This window comes from Callospermophilus lateralis, chromosome 17 (assembly GCF_048772815.1).
Source record: "Callospermophilus lateralis isolate mCalLat2 chromosome 17, mCalLat2.hap1, whole genome shotgun sequence".
Taxonomy (NCBI): Eukaryota; Metazoa; Chordata; class Mammalia; order Rodentia; family Sciuridae; genus Callospermophilus; species Callospermophilus lateralis.
This window is the reverse complement of record NC_135321.1, coordinates 20,078,959-20,084,958: the sequence shown is the minus strand read 5'-3', so window position 1 is coordinate 20,084,958 and position 6,000 is coordinate 20,078,959.

The window sequence follows — 6,000 nt, the reverse complement described above, 5'->3', positions numbered from 1 at the left end:
GCTTCCTCCAAAGAGCATGGAAGGGAGACGTAAGATGGTGGACCCAAATATCAGAATATCAGTGCCTAGAGGGGAAGGCCCAGGTACAGGAAGAGCGTCACATCACTCTAGCATGTCGCCACCTCCCATCGTGCTACCTGGGCAGGTTTTCATCTGTGATGACTCCGTGTTAGGTTTTTAGATGACAAACGTGATTCTTCTTAAGCAAAGCCTAGGAAAAAAAAAAAGTGTGTGTGTGTTTGTGTGTGTGTGTGTGTGTGTGTGCGCGCGCACGCGCATGTGTACCTGGAGTCAAACCCCGAGGGCACTCTACTACTGAGCTACTACTGAGCATCCCTAGCCCTTTATCTTTTGAGGTAGGGTCTCCCTAAGTTGCTGAGGCTGGCTCAAATTTGCAATCCTCCTGCCTCAGCCTCCCAAGTCACTGGGGTTACACATGTGTGCCAGTGCACCCAGCAGTAGGGCCTATTTTTTTTTTTTTTAATTTTTATCAGTCTGTGTGAACAAGCAATGTTTCCAGCAGAGCTGAGTTCTTTGTGCCGACCTAAGAAGTGACTTAATTCACCATCAGAGTCAGCCTTGGAGATAAATGCGACTGATAGATGACACAGTCAAAGCATTGCAATGGAACCGCCTTCTCTTCCTCCTAATTCTTCGTCTTCTTCCTCTCGCTCCTCCTCCTCTTTCCTTTTGTTCTCCTCCTCCTCTCGTCCTCTTTCTTCTTTAGTGCGCGTCCAGTGCTTCATGGTTATTAATATTCGGATAGAGCCACGTTTCCTCAGCCAAATACTAATTTTTCTATCTGGTATTTTGGAGGAACCGTGTTACCACGGCATCTGTGACCAGAAGGAACAGACTGGGGTTTCACCAGCTTTCTGTAGCTGCTTTGCTCAGATGTCAGATTCCTGCCCCTTTCCGAAAGGATCAGTAATTGGGCAGCAGAGTTTTAAATTACCAGCAAGCTTGGGTGACATGCCATGAGTTACCCAGCCCTGGGCACATGGAAATGAGAAGAGCAAAGTCCCTGCAGAGGTCATCACAAACATGTTTGCATAACAGAAATGAAAGCATCAGAAGAGAAATAGGAGCAAAGGCCGTGGGACTGCAGAGGAGGTACCACTGGAAGTGGCTGTCCCCAGTGTAGTTCATCAGTGACAGATAATGTTTGGGAGCTGAGAAATATTTCTGTCCTGTGGCCCACTGTTCTATGAGAACATATCCACCTTCTCTGACATGATTTTCGTACCAGAGAGGATTTTTCAGGCTCATGTCAAGTGTGATACCATCATTACCATTCATAAGGCTGAAGAGTCCTTTTTCTTGAATTCATCCTTACATGGTCCTTGGTTAGTTAATTCCGTCTCCGTGAAGTCGTTGGCTCCATAGACGTGTGAAGCAATGGAGTTGAATAGGTTGGTAGATGAACAAAAAGAAGCGATTCCAGATTTTAGACTTAGAAAGATGAGGATGAAATGGGAAAAAAGAAATGAGGAGGGGGGTCAAGAGCTCTTTCTGAACTCTATTAATAATATACCTAAAACTACTATCTGTGTCATCATGTCTCAATTTATGTATTCTATGCTTTATATGCCATCTTAAAAATTGAACTGTGAATCAACATTTGCATCAAAATTCTATTTTCAAGTGTACCCCAAGGCAATTTAAAGAAATAATTAAGGATTTTTTTCCTCTGTAAGCAGGCTCTTTTATAATGTGAATGATCGCATTCTCACTTTCTGACTTGTAAGTTGGAGTTTTATCACATTTGCTTAATGAAAGACAAACTGCACCTTATATTGGATATTTAAAAAAAAAAAAAAAAGTAGTAATGAGAAAAGGGTGGGATATGGTGCACTTTATCTTCATAGGTAGTTTCATCACTGGGTTCATGAGACCAGTATTTCCAGTTTGGGATAACTTACACCAGGTAGTCTAGTAGCTCAGAAAATAGCCAGATTAGGAAGGAATGAACTCTGTTCCCTAGTTTAAAATATATATATTATATATGTACATATATATACACACACATATATACATACACACACACACACTCACACACACACTCATAATATAAGCCAACACATCTTAAACTTCAATGCACATGAATCAACTGGACTTTGTTAAAATACAGGTTTTGATTCAGAGGGTCTGGGGTGAGGCAAGTTGTTCAACCTTGCAGTGATGGTGCCAAAGCCACTGGTCCCTGGGCCATACTTGAAGCAAACAGGATCTAAGGTAAGGTACTGAAATAGATGGTTAGAAGCAGGTGTTGTACTGTGTGGTTTCTCAGCAACTTGAATGTCCAAGCAAAACATCTTTGAGGTCTTCAAATCTTATCACTGAGGGGGAAAGACAGGAAAAAGGGGCTTCACAGACAGTATTTCTTGTTCTTCCTCTTTTCTCCTAAACACTCCCATCCCTACCCTGATTTTGCAGAAGGCTGTTGGCATGGGAAGTCAGCTCCCATGCCATTTCTGGCACAGTCTTCATATTTCATCTTCATATTTCATAACATCAGTGAAAAAGCAGGACATACAGGGAACGGTCAAAGGTTTTAGCTTTGATCTCATGCAATACCATTCCACTGAGCTACCTGATGCTCACTCTACACAGCAAAATTAATGCAATGCCTTTTACTCTAGCTCCCTTCCCTTCTTGAGAAGTCTTTGGAATAATATTGAGGTGCTGGATATGTAAAGTTTTCCCTTTGAACTGAGACAAAGGAAGCACATAAGCCCCAGAATACCTTTGAGCTCTAAGCGCTGTGTCAACTTTGAAACTATGAGACTCTAGTTCTGTGTTTTTAAAAACACGCATTTACTGAAAAATTGTGCAGATATGCCATTGCACCCGTATTTTAAATGTCATCACCCAAATTAAGGCACATGAAGAACTTTCCTTTACCTGAGCCTCTGGATAATTTCGATACCTTGGTTTTCCAAACATCTGAGTAACCCATAATAGATTGTACCTCACCATTATAGAGCTTCCACTTCCACATGATTTAGAGAACTCCTTAAAGCCACAAATCAACCATAACATTCACCATGATTTAGCTTTCAATCAACAGAAATCAGTCAGCAAAAAAGTACTCAAAATCAAAATATTTCCACTTAGAAATTGCAGCTAGCTCTTCTCCAAGCTGGGAAAAAAATCTTGAAGTGGGGGAAAAAAATCAGTGGATTGGAATTGTTGTTTCAAAAATATATCAGGCAAAAGTAACATATGAGAGCAAACTTTATGGCACATTTCTCCTACATTTATTTCTCTTAAAAATCTCCTTATGTATGATAAAGTTTTTTTTTTCTTCAAAGGAAAGCCAGGATAAACAAAAGAATTTCTATTGCTAAAGACCCTGTCTGATCCATAAAATCACCTTATGAGAAAGTATAACTATGACAAGAACATATATATATATATATATTCGCTTAGGATATTAATATTATGTATACTAATAAAATTTAGATGCTTTTAAATATTAACGATATGCAGAGAAAAACACGGGAACATAATTTTGAGGTTACATTTTTACTAATGTGGTCTTTATGTAGAACATACTCTGGGTGTATTTCAACAGATATGACATATCTGCCCTCCGGTGGAAAGACAGGATTAGCACTTCAGGCTAATAACCAGCTATTCTGGTTCCTGGAGAGAAATTTGCCTGCAACTAGAGGAATATCTCTGCCAAACTAGCAGAAGAATATGATTCTACCCTGACTGGAGATTACTTTCATGCTAGGAAGAAGACTTATCTGGGTATGTCTTTCAGGTTTACTGGGTAGGCTCTGCAGAAATAAAAGATATTGGAGACAGTAGGTAAAAGCTCATTCTCCAGGAAGTCATTAGGCTCATGCATTTGGTTGCATGAGTGTCCTAGAATTCCCTGGGAGGGATAATTTTGAGTTCTACTGATACATCCTCTGGACTTCCATAGACACCATCTTTATCTACTCCTCACTCCAGCTGGTGGGTGGGAGGAAGGCTCCATTGTACACGGCAGAACACAGAACTACACTTCTAGATTCCAGGCATCCTGACTAGGGATGGGCCTGATACAAAAACATGACAAATAGTTTGTCATCAATGATGCTCATTTCCTCTTTCAACACATCCACTGCCTTCTTCATCCACAAAATAATTAATGAATGCCTGCCATGCGCTGGCCACTCCATCTTTCCCCCTAGGAACCTGGAATCTAGTGGTCAAAAAGGCACCCAAATAATCAGTGTGTACACCATAACACACACTTTTGAGAAATGTTTCATGTGCTAAGGGAACACTGAGGACAATACCTTATTTTTGATCAGTCTGCTAGGATGAGTTGGGGAAGGTTTCCCGGAAGTGACATTGGACAGAGTGACCCGGTAGAGAAATAGAAAAGAAAGGTATGCAAATAAAATCTCAAAAAAAAAAAAAAAAAAAAAAAGCCCTGGAAATTGCAATTAATTAACTGTGGTTGGAACATGGCAGCTGGGTGGGGGTGGGGGGGTAAGGTGGGGATAGGAGGTAGGGTGGGCAATAAACCCAGCTGGACAGGCAGCTAGAGTCTTGGATAACAGACAAAGAGGTTTGGAGCCCTATCAGCGATGGAGGAGGGCAGGACTGAAGGAGAGAAGGGCAAGAAGGAGGAGCTGAAATGACTTCTGGGACAGGAGTCTCCAGAAATTCCTGGTGTCCCTTCTCCCACACACTGCAGTGTCAGCCAGGAATCTCCACTTCGCTCCCCACCCCGGCCTGCCATTTTACCTGGTCCTGTGCTTTCATCCCTCTCCTTCACTCACCTCCACACCAGGCCTGAGACTCCACTCCCCTTTGATAGCACAATGAAAGAAGTTAGGAGCTTTCATATTTGAAAGACAAAGGCTGAAAGGGCCTGATGCACACAAAAAGATACATACACCCCCCAAAACAAGGGCTCTGAAGGAAATGAAGGGGGGGGGTGCAGTCAGAGAGGTGAAATGACAGCAGGCCTTTGCCCACCCTAGGAGGACGTTCTGAAAGGACAGTGGGAGGGGGCAGGCAACCTCTTAGGTTCAAACAGAAAAGGTAAAAAGCATATTTAAGAACAGCACTACCAGGGCTACATTTCAAATTAGAGATGCCTTTGATTGCAAATGTTTAAACTTATATTAAAGGAAAATGGCCATCAAGGGGATTGCTTCTGAAGCCAGGCTCAGCATGAAGTAATAGGACGGTTCCCTCATTAGAATGAGACAGGGACAAAGCTGTGATTGAAACCTTAACAATCCCACTCCCGCCCTGAGCATTTGGCCATTTTTTGCACTGCACTGACCCCTAGCGGTACTCCCTTTCAATCACAACCAGCTATGCACTTGACGCAGGCGAAAATAAATAAAATACAGCACAGTGTCCCTTCAGTTTCTTACCATCAAAAGGGGTATGGAGAGGGAAACGCAATTCCACGGCCAAGTGCTATCAATTAAAACCACCTTAATAGAAGTGAATTTGGTCCTGAATTCCTCATGGCCCAAGTGCCAGTTGCAAAGCTTTTTACAATAGGAGTCAGACAGGTTGGAAACAAGTGCTTGCATTTTGAATGCGAATCTTTGATTTCCTCCCCCGTGCAACAGCTGAGACCCTAGGCCCACTGCCAACACACCCAGGCCCCTCCTAATATAGGGAAGGCAGTGGGAAGTCATGGTCCTGTCTGAAGCCCAGGTGGCTTGAATTACCTTTTCACCTGTCACCTTACTTAATTCCTTGCCCAGAGGAGAAAGAGTCCCCAAAGTGCCCTGTGTCACATTAAGTTGAAACCCAATGCTGTGTGCAGAAGCAAGCTGCGTTACTACTACAAGCTGGGGTGGGGGTGGGCGCCATGTGTCCACTCCAGGCCTCATGAGAATCTTAATGGCACGTTCTGGCAACGAAAAGCTTGATTTTTAACTCACAGTTCATCCATGGATCTGACTCCATCTAAAGAGAGAAGAGGAAATCAGGCCCAGGCAACACTGGGGAAGCAGGGATTCCCAGTCTGCT